The sequence below is a fragment of the Lissotriton helveticus genome, chromosome 3_1 (assembly GCF_964261635.1).
Source record: "Lissotriton helveticus chromosome 3_1, aLisHel1.1, whole genome shotgun sequence".
In the NCBI taxonomy this organism is placed as follows: domain Eukaryota; kingdom Metazoa; phylum Chordata; class Amphibia; order Caudata; family Salamandridae; genus Lissotriton; species Lissotriton helveticus.
The window spans coordinates 1,687,993,372-1,688,016,888 of record NC_136061.1 but is presented as its reverse complement, the minus strand read 5'-3'; positions in this window follow the sequence as shown (position 1 = coordinate 1,688,016,888).

Below are 23,517 nucleotides of genomic sequence, written 5' to 3'. Positions count from 1 at the left end.
GTTGTGAAGTTTTGCAAGGAAATAACCACTAAGGTGACAATTCAATTGTTAACTGAAATTTTTTGGGAGGAAGGGTTTCCATTAAAATTAATAACAGATAATGGGAATCAGTTAACTTCTGAGGAAATGAGGAAGTTCCTGTGTGCTTGCGGGATTGTCCATAGTAGGACATCATTTTACAACCCACAGGGGAATGGAATGGTTGAGAGAGCTAACCGCATGGTCAAAGGTGCGATCCAAATGGCTATAGCTACTGGCGGTTCTGTGAAATGCATGGTAGAAGAGTTAATCTGGGCATATCGCACGACTGAGAATTATTCTTCTGGTATGATTCCTTTCACTGTGATGAGAGGTCGTTCCGCTGGCTCCAAGTTAATTCCGGCTTGGATGAAAGAGTGTGTAGGTTTGGGAAATCCGAGCGGTGTGAAGAAGGCTGTGGAAGTAGTACGTAATGTCTCACAGAAAATCAGAGTGAATGATTTGGTCAAAGTGAAACCTGGACGGATTTCAGGTGGTTTGACAAAATTCAGGGGGCCATTCAAGGTTAAATCTGTACATGATAGATATGTAATTTTGGAAAATGGTGAACACTGGAATCTTAGAAGGGTGGCTCTTTACAAAAGACATGTCAATGCGAATGTTGGTGATGTGGTTGTGAGGGGAAATGATGTGGTTGATGTTTTTCAGAAGAGCGTCGGTGCTCAATGAGTAGGGTCAGGAAACCTCCTTCTTACTTGCAAGATTATTATTGTGACGATCCTTAGTTTTTCTTTTTGTGTGTTTGGTTTATTTTCTTTATTCACTTTTTACTACAACTGAAGGAATGAGGATATGTTGTATCTTGTTTTTATGCTTTATGTCTATCTTGACACTGTCCCTTTAATCTGTTCATTCCTTTTGGATCCTTCCTTACTCCTGTGTTCTTTCTCTTTGCTTGGTCTGGCAGTTGCCTGCTAGTCTGGAGAGGGACACCAGCTGTTACCTGTAGCTTATAATAAATATACCACATTATCAATATTCTTGTATAGACTTCATAACACCTTTCCCTACAACAGGCTCCTAATATTCTGAGGCCTCGAGGGATCCTTTTAACCTGCAAGTACCTGTTCAATGACTTTGCCTCCCACCATTTAGAGAGTTCTGTCCGCTTAAGTTTCTCAAGTCTCTTCAGGTGAGTTGCACATTGGTGGACTTAGTGCTTACACTTGCTACTGCCACTTTCTTATTGCTGCATGAAACATTATCATTAAATATTGGCAGTACCGCTTCCTCATGATCCTTCAATTCAGATGACATGATATCACCTCAAAAATTAAAAGCGTGTTGGTAATTACGCTCCACGACAGAAAACTATATGGAGAATTGAATCAAGTTACATTATCAAACTTAACACCAAGACCCCTATGGGTTTGAATATGGAAGAAGATCTTTACACATACTTATGAATTATTCCAATGATCCTTTTATTTTTAACTGTTTTTTAATCTTTTCACATTCACATTGAGCACTAAGGTGAAGAAGGCAAAGTCCAATGTAATAGTATGTTGTATGATACCAAGTATCTAGGGGAGCTATCATGCCCACTTGGGCTAGATTGGTAGAGCAACAAATGAGGTATGCGCACATGCGCTGTCTTTCAATATGATATATGTGATGTCTAAACCTGTAGTGTTGTAAAGTTTATGAGGGATGGTAGGTAGAGATGCAATGTAATCATGGCCCACTAGGGCAGGGAATGATCCTAATGTATTACAAGTACAAATGCATTGAAATATGAATGATCTGTTCGGATTTACGAAGGGGAGGGAATGCAGCGGTCGAGTTCAGTCACGGAGCTAGTTTCCCCGCCAACATGTTGTAATGTAACAAGGAAGTTTGGAATAATCTGACAACATCCCTAACTGCGATACACATTGCTGGCATATGCATCTGATACAGGTTTTATGATTTGTAACCTCATTCAACTAAGCGGCTTCCCAAAGGGTTTCTTTGGATGAGACCGAGCCGACGTTTATGTCTAGATCCTCTTGGATTGCCGTACCCAGACACTCATGATAATCGGGGTCTCAAAGATGCCATAGAGATATTCACCACCTAAAGGGAGACTTTTGAAATTGTAGGAGTAGTTTCACAGTGACAGGGAAGTGATCAGATAACCCTCTGGGGAGATGGGAGACCTGGGAAAAAGTATGGGTTTAGCTTTGTGGTGTAAACCTTTAATCCAATCGAGACATGGATCCGTGAACCATGGTCCAGGTGTACCTCACCCACGAGGGAGCTCTGCTATAGTAGATCAAAGAGGAGGCCCTGTGGAAACAGCGTGCAGCGCCACTCGCCCCTGTCCCCCGGAAGCCCGATGTGACCACCCCCCCACAGTCAGTACCCAGACTCACGTGGGCCCTGCGACCCCAGTGGTAAAGACCGGCTTGGGCCAAGGGACAACCCCGTGACCAAGGCTGCAGCCGGAGGCTGAGACGATCACCTCACAGTGAGCCCACATGGAGGCTCAGGGAGCGAGCACCACCAACCGTCCACACATTGGCCCCCCAGCACTGCTGCACTCCTCACCTCAGGGCCCCGACCCAGCCCCCACACAGGTCTTGGCTGCGCCCCGCCAGGGAGTGAGCGGCAGGCAGGCAGGGTCGGGCCCAGTCCATTTCACGTCCCAGGCAGCTTTGATTACCAAGCACTGCCCGCAGTCAGCACTCCGCCCTCGGCTCCGCACAAGCCACCCCAGTGGGCTAGGGGTCCCTCCAACGTTTGATGAGCTGCAGCAAGGTATATTAGGGTAGAATTATGAAGGATTATTCATGTGGACACGCATAGCTTATTCAAGCCAACCAAGCCACGCCCCCTTGTGAGATTCATTTGATTTGATTGTGGACAATATATATCTCTAACCTAGTCTTATTAATTTCTCTGACAGTCACCCAGATGGGACTCAAACCTAAACCATCTTGATTATTCCAGGGGTGAATTGAGTGGTGTTAATATTCCATTGGATACCCTCCGTTCAGTGGATTGGAGGATCATGCTCATTTACACACACCCTGGATGAGACTTCTGCCCTTTTGTCTCATATTTTTGTATAGCCTCAAGGAATTGCCTTTTATGTGTAAGGATTGAATGGGTGGGATCCATGGAGAGTTACAACTTAGGATTTTTATTGAGTTTAAATAAATGAAATCCTTTTTTGATTTATTTATTTCTCTTGAGGTTTTATTTGCTATTTGAGAATTTTCGTCGGGTTGTCGACCAATAATTAATTTCTAATGCATATTTGTCTGCAAGTGAATTGTGAAAAGCCCAAGAGGCATTTTCCAAATTTCTTGATAAATTGGTTACCCCATCCCCTTGTTGCTCAATTTAACACCCTATTTTTGGCATTTAGATTTTTTCAGCAAGGGCATTCCGCCCTCATGGGGTGGAATGTTCTAATAGCTATAGACTGCTGTAGCATGCTATAACGGTCAATAAAGGCCCACTTTCTTGTCACAGGTCTTCACTTTCAACTCTGGCCTATAATGCTGGAGTGGGCCTTTAATAGCCAGTATAGCCTGCTCCAGCAGGCTAAAAGGATATAATATGAAGAAGGTGCTGATTTCATTTGCTTGCTTTATTGTTTGTAGCACCCGTCTATGGCTATGATAGCAGAAATGCATGAAGCTGTTCATTTTGAGGAAGTCTATATTAGTGACCTAAACTTCCTAAAAATGTAAGCAGTTCTCAGAATGAATTGCCATATTTGATAGCCCTTGACTGAGCAATCAAGATTGGAGATTGAAATTATTGGGGTTTAGGATTTGAGGACTGTGTGCCCTAGTGAATTAACTAAAAGAAGGACTTTGTTACTTTTTGTGATAGCTACGTGCTAATATGAATATATGTAGAGGTTTGGAATTGGATTGTGATGTCATTTAAGTGACTTTTATTGTATGTTTGTGTTATTACATCATGATTTATATATTTCATTATGATTTTATTTACGTATTCATCAGAATGTTACTGTCGGTGTCCAACAATACATTTTCTAATGGATATTTGAATGAGGTATTATAAGTGTCATAATTGCATGCTGTGATTTAGTTTTTTTTACATGGATATTATTAACTGATAATGAGTTTCAATGAGAGCATGCCTAATACAAAGTGCAGTAATGAGGGCACATGCTTAGTGCACTTCTTCTTGAAGAAATCCTTGGTATCAGATGCAACAGTAGTGAAGCAGGACACTTCTATTAGCCCAACACTGCTTTTTGTGTTCCTATATTTGCAACTTGAAATAAAGATAGACATGAATTTGCACCTCAATTGTAGGTTACAGTCTTTTGGAACATACAACTGGATGCATGAGTATAACTTTAGAATAAGGGACGAGCGTCTGACTGACATCATAGCGGAATAGATCCGCCCAATCATAGGTTGGGTTCCACCTACTGTATTTATATGCGACCGCACTATGGGTGGCTGGAGACATCCATTTTACAATTGCAGCTTGTGCAGCGGGCGGAAAAGGCCTGCAGCACAAGCTTCAATTAAAAAATTGATGTTTAGGAGGGCATCATAGATTTCCCCCAGGCCCCATAGCAGATGGGCAGGGAGAAAGAGGCTTTGCAAGGGGCCCCCAAAGTCACTTTCACCCTGCCTTTTTTTGACGGGCGGACTGCCATGAAAGGGCAGACGGAAAGCGACTTCATAATTCCAATGGCAGACCCCTCATAAGCTCTGTGAGCCAGTCAGAAGCAGAGCGGAATCCACCCGCAGGTTTTCCTCCGACAGCCAGTATTATAATAAGGCAGTGGGAGGGAAACAATAGATGTTGGTCGGAAAGCCTCCGACAAGCTGATCGTTGGCTTTCTGCCTGATATCGCAATCGGGCCCTAAATGGTTTGCAACTGTCATTCTAAAAGGAATCATATGGCAGTGTAACTATTTTCCTTGATAATCAATAAAACAAACTTTAAGTGGGCTTCTTTGTCACAATTTGTCTAAGGAAAGCAGACTATGCAATGATGTTATAAGTATTATTCTAATGTTTCTGAAACCACAATTTCGTTACAGTTACAGGTCCGAGCAGAGTGCAAATGAGAGTGGGAAGGTTGGGGCAAGGTGGAGGTGAGCAGATGAGGGTTAGTGAGGATGACAGCGGGCAGAGGAGGATGTGTCCTGACAGGGGGCAGCATTAGATGCTCTTTCTAGGCTGTAGGAGAAAGTCAGTTGGAGATTAGGGGCAAGGTCAAGCTGCACATACAGCTCAAGTCTAAAGCAACTTCACCATCACATTTTGTAGCCTTTAATATTGGGTCTGGTGTCCCCACACACAGAAAAATTGGTTGCAGCAAATGTGGGTCATTTATAATCATACCAAGCTATTGGAGCTGTGGCTCTTGCAGGTAAGTGCGGTGGGGCAGTGAGGCGGGCGGAATGGGGCGTGCATGAGGGGGAGAAGTTGACAGACGATGGAATGGGAAAAATAAAATAAAGAAATGCTATAGCATTGTCTGTCTGCTTCCCGACCCGCACCACCCCACTGCCCCACCAAGCTTACCTGCAGGAGCTGCGGCTGCAATATTGTATTACTGAATATCGCCCCAGATTATTGTGGTACAAGAATATCAAGGACAAACTCTCAAGGGACAAAATATCAAAAGGTAAGTGCGTATAGGTTAATATAGACTTAGTATACCTGACTCCACATCCACATACTTTCAAGATATATGTACGGAGTAGGCACATGCATGTGAGTTAGGTGTAGAAAATCTAGGCTCACCTGTTGATATTTTTTTATATATTTTGACCTCAATATTGCGTTTTGTCTATATTCTGGGGTCGATTGTTAGTGTGCATACCTACTGAGCACTATTTCATCCAGCGATACCATTCCAACTAACTGATAATGATTACCCTTCTCATGAACTGTGCATAACTTTAAGGATTTATGAATGTAGGATTAGCATCTTTCAAAAAACAAATTGTGTGTGTCTTTGTGTGTATGCATGTGTGTCCATGGGGGTGTGCATGGGTGCGTGTGTGGGTGTGTGTGTGTGTGTAAGTCAGATTCACTTGCACTCTTCTTATTGCAGTTTCAAGGGTTGTGCTTTATAATCAAAAGAGTTATCAATTCAGTTCCATTTCAATATATGCCTCTGCTTTGGTTGCAAATAATTTTAAATTCCTCATTTTCTTCCCAGTGGAATTATGAACCATGAACATATTTTCAGTGTCACTATCTCTTTCTAATGCACTGAGCGGCAGCTCTATTTCGCTTGAATGTTGGACTTAATGTACTCTTTTGCTGACTTTCCTGCTACTATTTTAAACAGTTTGATGAAATTCCATTATGCTCCTAGTTCATTTGCAATCACTTCAGTATATAAATTCACACACTTCCCAATTTCCACTACCCTGAAATTCTAACATTCATTTAGAGGGTATTTTTCTTTCTAAATCACTAGTCACTTGATCAAAGTGAGCATTTATCGGCAAGTTATGGCTGAAGCATTGAGTACGTTTTAAAAAAAAGAAGAAAACAAATGCACCCCTCGGTTGTAAGACAGCCAAAAATGTACTGCTTAACAGTGATTAGAATGTTCCCACAACAAAATCTACTTTTTTTTAAGGCTGTAGCTTTTTTTAAGCAGGTTATCAAACATTTAATGCCGATATTCTGAAATATTTACTCTTTAATTATCTTATGTGCCCACTGAAGTCGGCAGAGCAGGTTTATTTGGCTGTTTTCCCAAGGCTATTCTTGCTCTATACACTATGGGCCTCATTACAATGATTTGGCATAGGACACAGTGGTTCAAGTGTTTTTGCTGCGCTGCCCTATGCTAAAATGAAGGGGCAGGAATGCACCATATTTACGAAATACGCTGCATTCATGTTCTTTCAGTCAGTGCACAATATGGAGCCTAGTTCCAACGCAGACACCCTTGCACCATGGTGCAAGGGTGTCTGCATTGTTGGCAGGATTGTTTTTGTACAGGAAGGGACACTTTCCTGCACAAAAACAATCCATGAAGCCGTTTTCCTCTTTCTATGTGTGCTGCAGAACACAAAGATTGATGAAAAAATAAGGAGAAATAAACATATTACACAGTTTTGATCAATTCCCAGGTTGCAGTTCCTTGCAAATCATTGGGGAGAGGATGTGCCCTAACAGCTAGGGTGGTCGATCTCAAATCTTGGGAACCAGGGGGCATATTACCAAATCGCTATTGCCTTGGTTAGAGACAACATTTTACAGCTGAGCTGCGGCGATTTTTACTGCAGATAAACCTTGTATTACCAAGGTTTATCGCAAATGCGATAAAAAACGGCCGCAATGCATGAATATCGCTGAAAAGTCAGCGATATTCATGCATTAACGAGCTAATGCTCTTAGCCATGTTATCCACCTCCAATTGGATAACATGGCTAAGAACTGCTCAGGGCAGGTGTTAGCTTTTGGAGATATTCGCGCTTAGCGCGAATATCTCCAAAAGTTGGTAATTGGAGATAGCGATGTTAGCGACTGTTTCCAGTCGCTAACATCTTGGCACGCCCACTTTGCATGTCATTAGTGATAAATATCACTGACATGCAAAGTGGGGCCCAAGATGGTCGCTATCTCCTACTAGCTGTCGCTAACTGGTGTTAGCGACAGCTAGGTAATAGGGAGATAATTTCATCTCCGCTTTCTTGGCTTTTAAAGCCAAAAAAGCGGAGATAAACCCCCTTGATAATATGCCCCCAGGTTCGAGTCTCGGCAATGCCGCTCAACATCCTTCGATTCTGGGAAAATCATGTAATCTCCCTGTGCCTAACAGAATGAATGTGTCCTTGTATAACGCAACTGGTGCTCATGTAAAGCTCTTTGATACCTGATACCTTCTGGTCAAAGTTTGCAATGTATAGAAATCTAAAAAAAATAAACACGCCTCACTGACGCAGGCTAAGGCAACACAGCAACTTGCACTGTGTTGCTTTCCACCATATCTACAAGGCCATGAAAACCCACACAAAGTGGCCTTGTAATCATGGGTCTGCACTCTGTGCTGCTGGAGCGTCAGATAAAGTAATTCACTGTTTATTTTTTTTAAGAAATACGCAAAGAAGGCATGATTATAGATGATAATGAAATCAACCTATGTTACTGCATTCCACATTTCCATTAATTTGAGCTAAACGTGTGTTTAAATCTTCCAAGTAAACATCAATCATATTTCTGAAAGATCGTGCCGGTCCCACTGCACAGACTATTTCATTCTAATTATTTTATTTACAGCTTATCTGAAGCAGCAGAAATACCATGGAGTTACTTTGGCGCCGATTTATTCAATCATGCATCCTCCTTGTTTATGTTTTGCAATAAGCAAACTAATTGCTGTGCGAGCGAGTGAAATAGGCACAATGTTCTAAATAATGCCTTCAAACATTAGGGTGCAAATATGAAAAATGAGAGTAAAGAGCCTCACATAAAGAAAGCTGTCGAGCATGACTCATGTTTTGGTATCTTGTTAGAATTTAATTTTAATTCAGGTCAGTATCTGAATTTACAGCGTTAGCTTAGCTCAACAGGAGTTGTTCTAACATAGTAAACTAGTATAAATGCAAGAGGCATGTGAAATTTGAACCCTGAAAAAACTGTGGAGTTGTGTTGTCAATAACAACAACATTGCAAAATCATGGTCCCAAATTTGATTATTTTCAATGAGTATTTAACCTGAATGTCCTTATCTATTGCACTAGTTGTTCCTCTATCTCTTCTGAATGGACTTAATTGACTGAGAGTCAGGCCTGATTCACAAAGGTAAGCTGAGACAAAAGTCTAACTTTATGACTTTTGGTTTTCACAATGGGCATTTACGGTAGTAAAGTTAGACTTTTCTCTCAGTTTAATTTAAGTTTAGGTTTGTAGCTTAACTGAGACTAGACCTTTGGTCTCAGTTAAACTTAAGACCAAAACTTAAGTAAAACTGAGACAAGTCTAACTTTACTACTCATAAATGCCCTTTGTGAATACCAAAAGTCGTAAAGTTAGACTTTCATCTCAGTTTACCTTTGTGAATTGGGTCCATCATCAACCATGGCAGCTGAGTTTGGCTTTCCTCTCTCTTGCACTGGTGCAGATTCCAAAAAGCGTTCAAAATAGCTTTAGGATGAATTTAGGATTCAGGTATTGCCTGTCAGTTGCTTCCCAATCACTCATGGGTGGGCTCTACACCCACTCTGTTAGGCTCTACAAAGTATATACCATATATATTTGCTGTGTCTCCATCCAGAACACATCAATCCTTATTTACTACTGAGTGGACTCACTTGATTGCTTCCTTCCTTTGCAGATTGTCAGGCTTCACTTAGGGGAATTGTTCAGCTGATCAGCACCTCAGTGCCCTGTTTGGCTGAAAATAGAGCATGCTGGTCGAGTGCTCTACTGCCTCTTCTGGAAGTTTTCAAGAAAGCATCTACTATAGTGATGTTTTTGAATGTGTATTCTTCCATGGCACCAATGGACTGGAGCACACTTCTGCCAGTACCTTCAAGCGCGCCGGGAAGATCATCATGTATTGCCAGTTCTGTCTCCAGTGTTTCCCCTTCATCTTAACAAAGGAGATATTCCGGGTATGGACTTCCTGGGTCTGATCCGGTAAAATAATAATTTTCTGATTTTGAAAGTGCAGAGGGCTTACCATGCAGTCCACTCTAAGGAGTGCATCCTGGTTCCTGAAGTTAAGGATGGAAGCCACAAGAGCTGTTGGTCTGGCCCCTGGCTTTGGCAGGGCCCCTAGGAACCGATGTGCTTGTTCAATGAGAAAGTTGTTGGATAGCTCTTCCAGCTTTCCATGCCATGCAGCAGGCCCTCCATGAAGCACTTTGTCTCAGTGCCCTCTGCTTTTTTGGGTACTGTTACTAGGGATAAGTTATTGCTACTGGATTCTCCCTCAGCATCTTTGACCTTTGCATGGAGTCGGGTGGTTTTCTCCTTCAACTGGTGCACCTCAGTTTGCAGAGTACAGATGCCTTCCGTGTGGTCCCAGAGGCTGACTTCTACTGTGCGTACCCTCTCCAAGTCCGTATGCATTATTGTTACATTAATGGCCACTGTCTCATTTTTATGTTCTACTGCTGAACGGGTGTCTTGAATGGCATAGAGCAGAACTCTAACAGAAGGGTCTCTCTCTTACCCCACTCACGTCCCTGGCCTGTTGTGCGGCTTGAGTATTTGCTTGTCCTCTGCCTCGAAATGCATGTTTATACATTTTATTTGATTGTGAGCACTTTGCAATTTTATAACACACCAAATTGCAGGGTTGTATAAAGATAGGGGAGCCCCCATTGTGCTCCCCCTGGTCTCTCTGTTGATCTTGGAGCCTGGTTCATCCATTCACAGTTGCTGGACCCTTTTTCTTTCATGTGCATATACTCCCATCATGCCTGCGGATGGCCGGTAGTTTTAGGCTGCCCTACTGGGGACGGTGGCAGGCATGGGAGGATTAACCAGTCAGGCTCACCCACCTCCTAGACCCTGGCTGCTGCTACTTACTACAGTGGGCCACCTCCACAAGGTCCCTCAGTGGCTGCCCAGTACTTAGGGTCAGCCCCTTTGCCGTGTCACTCCAAGTTCACTCCTTTGGGTGGTCTGTACTAAGTCTGGGTAAAATGCTCCCTACAGGATGGCCCCTGCAGTGTGTTTTGAGCATCATAGTTGGGCCTGTGGCATTCCCCTGGGTTTGTGTATCTTTTCTGTCCTGGCAACTGCCGACAGCGGCAGACGCCATCTTGGATCTCGCCCACAGCCACCAGCTGCTCAGGATCGGGCCATGCCTCTGCCTACTGCTGCCCTTCCCATGGCAGTCACCACACATTCTGACACCTGAAAAGAAGGAGCGTGTGGATTTCGGACTGTGCAGAACTTCCTCGGCTGGCAGCCACAGCCCGTGGAGGGAGTTGCGGTGGGGCAGGCAGGCAGGGCGGGGGAGGGGCAGGGTGGGGGGTGATAAACACCGGAATCTGGATGATTGCAGGTAAGTAAACAATTTAATTAATAAAATTAATTTTGTTCCATGCCCTGCATCGCATTTTGTGATGCAGGGCACGGAACGAAATTCGTTTTATTAATTTAACTGTTTACTTACTTGCAATCATCCAGATTCCGGTGTTTATCACCCCCCGCCCTGCCTGCCTAACGTCGTAAAGTTAGGATTTTTCTCAGTTTAGTTGTAATAAAGTAAGGAGTCCTAACTTTACTACTCATAAACTGAGAAAAATCCTAATTTTAAGACTTTCGGTATTCACAGAAGGCATTTTGGAGTTCTAAAGTTAGGAGTCCTAACTTTACTACTCCTAAACTGAGAAAAATCCTAATTTTAAGACTTTCGGTATTCACAGAAGGCATTTAGGAGTCCTAAAGTTAGGAGTCCTAACTTCTGTGAATACCAAAACGAGTAAGTGCCTTCTGTGAATACCAAAATGAGTAAGTGCCGTCTGTGAATACCAAAATGGTAGTAAGTTTAGGATTAAGTCTTAAGTTAGTTCTGTGAATCGGGCCCCTAGTGTTTATTCATTTTGATCTTCATCAGTTTCTCCACATTTTGAAGTGTGAGACAGGTCCTTCTGACAATGACAATCGAACCAGTTGGACTGTAAATCCACTCAGAGAATGTACTGCCTGTAGACCATGTTAAATATGTTAGGGCCAACTTGCTGCGTTTCTGGTCAGTGTTCCTTTTTCCCATACCAATAGATCTATGACTCTTTATCCACGTAGAATTATGTTTGGCAATATAAGTAGTCTCAAAACATATTCTATATTGTCATATTTGTTGACGTTTACGTTTTGGGAGTTTCATTTACGTGTGTTCTTCAAAAATATAATTTCAAATAATCCCTGTGACTGGTTGATTTTTGGCACTTTCAAGCACAATCAACCCGTTGATTTAGTAGTCAGTGTGTCTTGGAAATTGTTTACCCTTGGCAAGTGCAGCTTCTTCAGTTGTCACATACCTCTGGACTCTGAACCATCGCTGTGCTCTCCAGAGGATGGTAAAGACAGCACTTCAATTTATTTTTGCCCTTGAAGTTGTACTATTTCATCCATCAGTCTATCCTCTTTTTTGATGATCCAATTTCTATAAATTGAAACATGCAGTGTTGAAAAACGAATACAAATATATAATACTTTTTTGTACTGTGCATCCAGTATTGTTGCATACATTTGTTCTATGAAGGACACAATCTCCTATTATAGCCCAATTTTTGCATTCAAATAAATGATTAAGGGCCAGATGAATGACCCTTACATTCTGCGACTCTCAAATTGCGTCGCTTTGCGAATTGCAATTTGCAATTTGCAAAATGTAATGTACCACAGTGTCACAGACACTGTTAGTGATTCCCAATGGGGTTGCAAATTGCATGCCTCATCAATATTCATGAGGCAAGTGCAATTTGCGACCCCATTGGGAATGCTGGGGTCAGCAGACCACCATGTCTGGGACTGCTTTTTAACTAAAACAGTTTTTTTTAAATGCAGTCTGTGTTCCTTAAAGGAAACCGGGATGCATTTAAAACAGAAACATGAAACTTTCCAGTTTCATTTTTTATGGGCAGGCAGTGGTCCCTTTTCACGCTCATTCACAAAGGGGAAGGGGTCCCATGGGGACCCTTTCCCATTTGCAAGTGGCTTACCACCCTTTTGAAATGGGTGGTAAACTGCAAGTGTTTTGCGACCGCAAATGTGTTTGCAAAACAATCGTACTTTGGTCTGAGACGTGCTATTAGGAAGGGTCGCCCTTGGAATGCCCATTTCTAATAGCGAGATGCTAACCATATTTTGTGAGCCGCTAATAGGTTAGCGACTCGCAAAATATGGTTTGTACATGGGGCTGAAGGGGACAAGAAACTTGCCAGAATACAGCTACATTTTGTTTTTGGGGGGGAATGGGAAAAAAGTGCTGCAGAAGAAAGTGTCCTTAATAATGGAATCAACAAAGGGTTTGCAGTGCTAAAATGGCTATCTTCCCAGCTTTGAGAAACAGGAAGACTTTTGTCAGAGAACCAACATGTATTTTTAAATGGAAACAAGATATGGAGTTTAGAAGCAGTTGTTATTTGCACATCTCTGAATCTATGGGTACCCATACTAGCATGTGAATTAGAGGGCATTTTTCAAAATGGCTTCTTTTTTACACACTGTCTTACATTCAGAAGGCAGAAATGCATAGAAATACAACTGGTAATAACATTTGTTCTACTATTCTGTATTCCCCTACATCTCTCAATAAAAATGGTACCTCGCTTGTGTAGGTAAGCCTAGTGCCCGCAGCAGAAAACAGCTCAGAATGAGACATGGACACATCATATTTTTCCAGTGAAAACTGCCCCTTTTTTTGCCTAGCTGTGGATTTTGGGCCCTAGCTCAGCAGGCACCTAGGGAACTGAGTAAACCTGTGCATTTTTAAAAACCACATTTTCCTCAAATTTCTGTGATGGAAAGTTCCGGAATCTGTGAGGAGCCAGAAACTTCCACCTACCCAGCATACCCCCAAGTTATCGATAACAATTATACCTCACTTGTGTGAGTAGGCCAAGTGCCCACAACAGGAAATGGCCCAAAACTCAGCATTGGACACATCTAATTTTTCCACTGAAAACTGACCCTTTCTTTGCAATATGCCTAGCTGTAGATTTTGGGCCCTAGCTCAGCCCTCATCTGAGCAAACCTAGTAAACTTGTAAATGTTTTAAAACTATACAGACAGTGGAATCTAGGCTGGGGTGACTTATGTAGCTCTCACATTGCTCTGTTACCAAGAAGGAGCTGCTGTTCACTTAGCGGGGGTACAAAAGGGGGTGGTAATGGACGGAACATCTGAACCAATCAAACACTCACACCCAGTCAAAAGATCTAGGTTTAATCCATCACCGTTCTTTAGCCCACTCTGCCACCATGAGGCACAGGGTCAGACTGATTTGCATATAGCCATGTCTGAACTGGGGTGGCAGAGTGGGCTGAAGAACGGTGATGGATTAAACCCAGATCTCTTGACTGGGTGTGAGTGTTTGATTGATTCAGATGCTCTGTCCATCCCCACCCCCTTTTGTACCGCTTTTGGCCGCCATAAGTGTGGCAGGGTATGCTCAGACGTGAGTCCCTTGCTCACTTTGCCACTGGATTCAAGCTAGCCGGGCTGAAGACGGCTGGAATGCCAGAAACCGGTCCTCAGAAGCTTGTTTCCGGTCGAGTGAAGACATGGCTTGGCAGTTCGGGCTGGACTGTTCCCATGAGGCACAGGGTCAGACTGATTTGCATATAGCCATGTCTGAACTGGGGTGGCAGAGTCGGCTAAAGAACGGTGATGGATTAAACCCAGATCTCTTGACTGGGTGTGAGTGTTTGATTGATTCAGATGCTCCGTCCATCACCACCCCCTTTTGTACCGCTTTTGGCCGCCATAAGTGTGGCAGGGTATGCTCAGACATGAGTCCCTTGCTCACTTTGCCACTGGATTCAAGCAAGCCGGGTTGAAGACGGCTGGAATGCCAGAAACCGGTCCTCGGAAGCTTGTTTCAGGTCCAGGGAAGACATGGCTTGGCAGTTCGGGCTGGACTGTTCCCATGAGGCACAGGGTCAGACTGATTTGCATATAGCCATGTCTGAACTGGGGTGGCAGAGTGGGCTAAAGAACGGTGATGGATTAAACCCAGATCTCTTGACTGGGTGTAAGTGTTTGATTGATTCAGATGCTCCGTCCATCACCACCCCTTTTTGTACCGCGTTCGCTTAGCGGGGGCTGCTAGGATATCACTGTTGGCGTGAAGAGATGGTGCGGAGTTGCGGACAGTTGCTGTTTTGCCATCAGTCTTCACTGGAGGTTTGCTTTGGCGGTCAAGGTGGCCTGTCACTGTTAGGTTGAAGTGCAGGTCTCACTGGAGCCTTGCTTTGGCTATCTGTTGCTAGCAGGCCCCCCCAGAAGGTTTGGGTTGTTGGTTGTTTCTTGGCACAAATAGGTTACTTTGCCGCCACGAGGAGCACAAAATCTCTGTATCTTCACTCTGTGTTGTGGAGGAATATACTGTGATTCCAGCCATAGGTCCAGGACCGCAGGGCACCTCTTGGGGATCAGGACTCCAGTAAAGGCCAACATCAGGGCTCAAGCATGTCGAGTCAGGTGAAGTTAATTCTGGTCAGCTGGCTAGTTTCAGGTAGGCCTCTGGAAGCGTGTTGTGTCCTAGGAGCTCAAAGAGGTCAGCCAAATGACCCTTGGTGTCACTTCTGGGAAATTGGATTCAAAGCAAGCAGGTTGAATCTTTCTTTTAGTAGACAGCACAGCAGTCTTTCTTCTGAATCTTCCAGAGGTCCAGGGGTGTTCTGATAAGAGGATATAAGGGTGCCAAGTTTATATTGGGAGCCAACCTTTGTGAGTGGGCATTCCCTGGTCTTCCCCCAAAACAGGTTCTGGTTAGTTCTTTCCCGCCCCTGGCTCCAAACTGTCTAGGGTGATAAAGGTAGGGAAGGTTCTGGTGTCCGGTTCTTTTGTGTGTTCTGCAGGCAGGATCTTTTGATATTCAATTACGACGTGACACAGCTTCTCCCTAGACATCCTGTCAGGAAGTCCCATTCGCTTCACACCTAGATCTTTTTTTTCTCCATGTATGAAAAAAATGCACAATGCACAACAGGAAAGCCTTTCACAGGCACATTTGTCTTAGGCAAACACATAATAACAGTGTTAGCCTTACATCAGTGCAATACTTCTCTGTCAGGACATGTAAAACTTAAACACACGTCCTACCTTTTGAGATACCATGCAACCTGCCCTAGGAGTATTTAAGGTTTACCTTAGGGGGTCTTATAAGTATTTAAAAGGACAGTTAAAGACTGGAAAAGGTTTACTTTGCCAAGTCAGAAGGGGAGTTTAAGTCTGCACTACAGGCTGCATTGGCAGGCCTGATACATGTTTTACAGGGCTACTTTAGTAGGTGACACAATGAGTGTTGCTGCCCATTAGTAGCCTTTCATTTACAATCCCTGGGTACATTTAGTGCCATTTACTAGGGACTTATAAGTGAATTGAATGTACCAACCAGGTGCAGGGCAATTGTTTAATGTTTTCACGGGAGAGCACAATCACTCTTTCACTGGTTAGCAGGAGTAAAATACAAGAGTCCTAAATGCCAGCAAAAACGAGTTTAGCAAAGGTAGAACGAAATCTGGCGTAACCCTTCTTAGAGGACCACATGCACCACTGATAATATGCCTCAGAAATTAAACATAATGCAGCTATTCAGTACCTTTTGATTCAGTGGTAGATCATGTCAAGCATGTACCAAGGAGTGTTTAAAGTGTAAACAAATCATCACTGGAATGAGTGAGTGGAGCAGGATCACTTTCAATTACACAAGTATGTTCTACAAATGGCAACAGTGTGTTTCACCTGGTGTGAGAGAAGTGTGAACTTTCATATATATAGGTTCCTCTGCCTCCATTTTTCACACGTCACACTATTGGTGACGAGGCTAGATGGAGCTTTCCTGCAATGAGGAAGAAAGTGAAACATTGGACATCCCCTACATGATGTTGTACTCTGCCTAAACTTTACATTTCAAGGTGAAACTTTTTTATTAACAAACTTGTGCTCAATGCCTCACACCTTAGTTTAGAGATTGGTAAAGACTGTTTGTTGGAACTCATTGACAATCATTAGGACAGGCCCTGATATTTTGGGTGTGCGCACTCTGAATCTTTATGACTGCAATTTGTTGTATTTTCCCCAATGAATGGCATGTTGCTGATATATCATCAGGTTAATAGGTTTGAACGGGTATCCTGACCCAATACTGACGGCTGTGGGGGGGGGGGAGGGGTGTATCAATAACTATGTTATGACTACAGTGCCTTTCTGCTTTAGGGCAATTTTATCAAACACAATCACAGTATTTCCCTGAGTGACACCTTCGCCCTTGCACTTATTGTTTGATTATCATATTTTCACATGTAGAACAATAGTTAAATATGTGAATAAGTAGGGACAAGTTAATCACCAACTTTAGGGCAATGTGGGTAGGGAGTGACTATTTGAGATGTTTTCTTAGCAAGCTTCATGTCCTCTATACTGTGTCGGAGTTTCAGAGCTAAGTACACTATCTCCCATGTGATGACAAAATACACTGGTATCTACTAGGACTGAGAGAGAAATGCATAATAAGTGAGTATGACTGATAGCGCAGCTCCTTTCTTGGCAGGTTCTATTTTATTGACACAGACACAGCATATGCATTGTACGTCTCCAAGAGATACACTTTGCCAAACATTCAGAACAAATCTTTGTGGGCAGGTGGAGTGCCCAACGATTTTTCATCATATCCGGCCTTCTTTGGAGGTGTTTCCATATTTAGATCCATAAGACTTATCTCAGGCTCTGATGGAAGGTACGTGATACTACAAATAATCCTTAGCAGTAAAATCTACTACCTTAATCAGTGTATTTAATCCCATTATATACTGTCCGCCCTTCTCTCAAAATTTGATGACTTACTTTTTGTGTCTATCTCTAAGCAAATATCTTTTAAAGGGGGACTTCAAAGTTACTCTGGAACCTAAATTAGATAAACTGATTTATGATACTACACCTCCACCTACTACAGCATCCACAGTGCTACATGGGAACTCTCTCTACCATATTGGCGTATGGCATCACTAACTTCCCATGACACAGTTTTACACTCTAAATGACACTCCATTATATGTTATACAGACTTGACTACTGGCCTGGGACCAACAATATTTGTAACTGGACTATGGAAGTCAAGTGTTTAGCAAAAACATAATTTGATTACTCCCCAGAAACATTTCAGAGGCCTCACAACCACTTACAAATCGGCTTCCCAGTTAAATCACTATTAGATTCTGTATTACCAAAAGCAACTTGGAGTGGCAATTGTTTATTATTTTGAAGTAACCTTAGGCTCTGTTACCAACTGTGAGACCTCATTGGAGGCTTTCACCAGGGGGCAATAGAGGTGCCTGCCTGATAAAGCACTGTATTACCGTGTAAGCAATACTTGCCTGCCTTCTTATTCTACTGAGTAGCCTTCGAAAATTTGTATTTTATCTTGTGAAATTAGGGTACCCAACTATGAGATCAATTGCGAACATGTAGTTGCGGCGGAAAGGAACAATCTCGCACTTGCGAAATAGAGATTTTGCAATTTCGCACAAGAAAATCACCAGCAAACAGGATAAACCTTCAGAAAATTATGATTTTTATCAGAATCACTCCTCAGGTTGACATTTGCATGGCCTTTTTTTTTGCAAGGAGTCCATTTTGGGGGGGGGGGGAGGAAGGAAGTGCCCCACAGTCTCCAACTTCCTGTTCCTGTCCAGCAGGCTCCTCCCAGTGCTTTGTCCATCTCCTGGTCACTTTCATTTGGATCTGGAGCTGGAAGGATTACTTTTTGTGGGTGCTGCTGGATATTTGGATTTGAGGCCTTTTTGACTGTCTTTGGATCACTTTTGGATTAGAAATCAACTTTCACAAGTAAGTTTGTTTGGGGCATTACAGTTGCTGCAAGTACAATTTTGGAACTTTTTCAGAAAATTAAATAAATTATATTGTGGGTAGCCACAGTATCCAGTAGGACCAGGGTTGGTTATGGGTGCATGATACAACTGTTTTGTTGAATTTAAACACCATTGAGGCCATGGATGGGCTGGGATTGTGCAGATTTTATTGTTTTTTGTCGTTTTTTTGGGCCTGCTGGTGTGGCCCTTTGCCCAGGGGTGGTGAGTGTTGCATGGGCCTAGTCTTTCTGTGGGGTGTCTTCTTGAATTTAAACATAATTGAGGCCATGGATGGGCTGGGATTGTGCTTATTTTATTGTTTTTTGTCGTTTTTGGGGGGCTGCTGGTGTGGCCTTTTGCTTGCCCAGGGGTGGTGGTGGTGCATGGACTGAGTGTGCCTGTGGTGTTGTCTCACTCTCTTTGATGTAAACATCATGGATGGCATTGGATTGTGGTGATTTCTGGCTGTTTTTCTGTTTTTTGGGGGTGTACTGTTGATGTGGTCTGGCCATGTGGGTGGTGGTGGTGGCCATCTTGAGTGCTGGCTGGTACAGGCAACATGTGCTTGGGGTGTAAGGGGGCCATTTTGAGGAGAGGCAGTGTCTGAGGCCTGCACTTATTTTGCCTACTTTTCATCCCTTATGCCCAGGGGTAGTGAGTGTTGCATGGGCCTAGTGTTTCTGAGGGGTGTCTTCTTGAATTTAAACACCATTGAGGCCATGGATGGGCTGGGATTGTGCAGATTTTATTGTTTTTTGTCGTTTTTTTGGGCCTGCTGGTGTGGCCCTTTGCCCAGGGGTGGTGAGTGTTGCATGGGCCTAGTCTTTCTGTGGGGTGTCTTCTTGAATTTAAACACCATTGAGGCCATGGATGGGCTGGGATTGTGCAGATTTTATTGTTTTTTGTCGTTTTTTTGGGCCTGCTGGTGTGGCCCTTTGCCCAGGGGTGGTGAGTGTTGCATGGGCCTAGTCTTTCTGTGGGGTGTCTTCTTGAATTTAAACATAATTGAGGCCATGGATGGGCTGGGATTGTGCTTATTTTCTTGTTTTTTGTCGTTTTTGGGGGGCTGCTGGTGTGGCCTTTTGCTTGTCCAGGGGTGGTGGTGGTGCATGGACTGAGTGTGCCTGTGGTGTTGTCTCACTCTCTTTGATGTAAACATCATGGATGGCATTGGATTGTGGTGATTTCTGGCTGTTTTTCTGTTTTTTGGGGGTGTACTGTTGATGTGGACTGGCCATGTGGGTGGTGGTGGTGGCCATCTTGAGTGCTCGCTGGTACAGGCAACATGTGCTTGGGGTGTAAGGGGGCCATTTTGAGGAGAGGCAGTGTCTGAGGCCTGCACTTATTTTGCCTACTTTTCATCCCTTATGCCCAGGGGTAGTGAGTGTTGCATGGGCCTAGTGTTTCTGAGGGGTGTCTTCTTGAATTTAAACACCATTGAGGCCATGGATGGGCTGGGATTGTGCAGATTTTATTGTTTTTTGTCGTTTTTTTGGGCCTGCTGGTGTGGCCCTTTGCCCAGGGGTGGTGAGTGTTGCATGGGCCTAGTCTTTCTGTGGGGTGTCTTCTTGAATTTAAACACCATTGAGGCCATGGATGGGCTGGGATTGTGCAGATTTTATTGTTTTTTGTCGTTTTTTTGGGCCTGCTGGTGTGGCCCTTTGCCCAGGGGTGGTGAGTGTTGCATGGGCCTAGTCTTTCTGTGGGGTGTCTTCTTGAATTTAAACACCATTGAGGCCATGGATGGGCTGGGATTGTGCAGATTGTATTGTTTTTGTCGTTTTTTTGGGCCTGCTGGTGTGGCCCTTTGCCCAGGGGTGGTGAGTGTTGCATGGGCCTAGTCTTTCTGTGGGGTGTCTTCTTGAATTTAAACACCATTGAGGCCATGGATGGGCTGGGATTGTGCAGATTTTATTGTTTTTTGTCGTTTTTTTGGGCCTGCTGGTGTGGCCCTTTGCCCAGGGGTGGTGAGTGTTGCATGGGCCTAGTCTTTCTGTGGGGTGTCTTCTTGAATTTAAACATAATTGAGGCCATGGATGGGCTGGGATTGTGCTTATTTTATTGTTTTTTGTCGTTTTTGGGGGGCTGCTGGTGTGGCCTTTTGCTTGCCCAGGGGTGGTGGTGGTGCATGGACTGAGTGTGCCTGTGGTGTTGTCTCACTCTTTTTGATGTAAACATCATGGATGGCATTGGATTGTGGTGATTTCTGGCAGTTTTTCTGTTTTTTGGGGGTGTACTGTTGATGTGGACTGGCCATGTGGGTGGTGGTGGTGGCCATCTTGAGTGCTGGCTGGTACAGGCAACATGTGCTTGGGGTGTAAGGGGGCCATTTTGAGGAGAGGCAGTGTCTGAGGCCTGCACTTATTTTGCCTACTTTTCATCCCTTATGCCCAGGGGTAGTGAGTGTTGCATGGGCCTAGTGTTTCTGAGGGGTGTCTTCTTGAATTTAAACACCATTGAGGTCATGGATGGACTGGGAATGTGCAGATTTTATTGTTTTTTGTCGTTTTTTTGGGCCTGCTGGTGTGGCCCTTTGCCCAGGGGTGGTGAGTGTTGCATGGGCCTAGTCTTTCTGTGGGGTGTCTTCTTGAATTTAAACACCATTGAGGCCATGGATGGGCTGGGATTGTGCAGATTTTATTGTTTTTTGTCGTTTTTTTGGGCCTGCTGGTGTGGCCCTTTGCCCAGGGGTGGTGAGTGTTGCATGGGCCTAGTCTTTCTGTGGGGTGTCTTCTTGAATTTAAACACCATTGAGGCCATGGATGGGCTGGGATTGTGCAGATTTTATTGTTTTTTGTCGTTTTTTCGGGCCTGCTGGTGTGGCCCTTTGCCCAGGGGTGGTGAGTGTTGCATGGGCCTAGTCTTTCTGTGGGGTGTCTTCTTGAATTTAAACACCATTGAGGCCATGGATGGGCTGGGATTGTGCAGATTTTATTGTTTTTTGTCGTTTTTTTGGGCCTGCTGGTGTGGCCCTTTGCCCAGGGGTGGTGAGTGTTGCATGGGCCTAGTCTTTCTGTGGGGTGTCTTCTTGAATTTAAACATAATTGAGGCCATGGATGGGCTGGGATTGTGCTTATTTTATTGTTTTTTGTCGTTTTTGGGGGGCTGCTGGTGTGGCCTTTTGCTTGCCCAGGGGTGGTGGTGGTGCATGGACTGAGTGTGCCTGTGGTGTTGTCTCACTCTCTTTGATGTAAACATCATGGATGGCATTGGATTGTGGTGATTTCTGGCTGTTTTTCTGTTTTTTGGGGGTGTACTGTTGATGTGGACTGGCCATGTGGGTGGTGGTGGTGGCCATCTTGAGTGCTGGCTGGTACAGGCAGCAACATGTGCTTGGGGTGTAAGGGGGCCATTTTGAGGAGAGGCAGTGTCTGAGGCCTGTACTTATTTTGCCTACTTTTCATCCCTTATGCCCAGGGGTAGTGAGTGTTGCATACTTGCATGTCCCTAGTCTTTCTGTGGGGTGTCTTCAATGTAAACATCATGGATGGCATGGGATTGTGCTCATTTTTCTGTGTTTTGTCGATTTTTTGGGGTGTATAACTGAACTGATGTTCCTCTGTCTTCCATTGCTTTTAGGTGCACAAGAAGACTCAATAGAACCACCAGTGCCAGGAAGAAGTCCTGCAGCGGTGTGTGCAGCATAACGTCACGCGACGTCACGTCTGGACACAGAACCCTCTGCAACTCGTGCAACTGCTGCCTGCTGACCTGCTCTGAAGAAGATGGCCCCAAAAAAAGTAACCCGTAGCTCCTCTAGCAAGAAAGGTGCCAGTAAGGAGCAGAAGAAGCAAGTTACCAAGGACACTGGTGTGCCGCCCGCCCCTTTTTTTGTGAGTAAAAAAAAAAGTATGCCTGCAGCAGCTGCAGCGGGATCTGCTGGGGACCAAGCTGGCAGCAGCACCCCCGCTCCATTGGGCTCAGTGCCACCACCACCACCACGCCAACTTAAGTCCAAGCCCTTGAGTGCTGCAGAGGCAGCCAGTATACTTCTTCAATCACCATCGACCAGTGATGTTGGCTCATCGCAAGAAAGCAGCAGCAATGTCCCTCAATCAACACAGGTTGTTGTAGCTCATCTGACGAGTGTTGAACAACCACAGCGGCAACAACAATCACATGTGCAAGTACAAGCCCAAGTACATGTGGAAGGAGAGGCAGCGCAAGGAGATGCGCATGCAGAGGTGCATGGAGGGTCACAACAAGTGCCCACAATAGTTGTTCCTCCCGAAGTAGGGGCACATCAGGAAATCGACAATCAAGGCGAGGTATCATTTGAGGAAGCCACTCCTCCTGATGATCCTTCATTGTCTTCCACAACCCTAGCAAGGAAGAGATCAAGGGTGGTGTCTACATCCTCTTCAAGCACACCTCCTTCTGATGATACGGATCAAACTTGGGAACCAGCACCACAGCCGTCTGAGAGTGAGGCACACCATGATCCAACAAAGGTACTTAAGCGTAAAAGGAAGCTCGTCCAAAGTCTCAGACTTATGGAGTGTGATGAGGCTCAACAAGAAGTGGCGGATACTGCTGCTGATGAAGACTCTGCCAACGACGACCCAGTCATCATAAAGGTCACTGCAGCCCCAGCGGGCATGCAGCAAACAGACATTTTGACCCTAGCCCGAAGAGCTGCTGCGCGTGATGATGATGATGATGATGTTGTCGATGAGGAGGCAGTGGAAACACCACAATCATTGGAGTTAAGTAGTACACCAACTCGTCCCGCTTCCATATTTCTTTCTGGCAAGAAGAGACCTGCGTCAACCTCGACCTTAATTAGTGGCGGTGAAAGTGGAAAACGTACAAAAGTTGGCCAATCCAGATCCTCCACTTCATCTGGCATTAGCTTCATGACCACCACCACCACCAGTATCGCCGCCTCCTCCAGGTCCCACAGACACTTCAAGTCCCCAGTTTGGGACTTCTTTACTGTTTGTCCCAAAAATCCAAGGTTTGCCATTTGTAC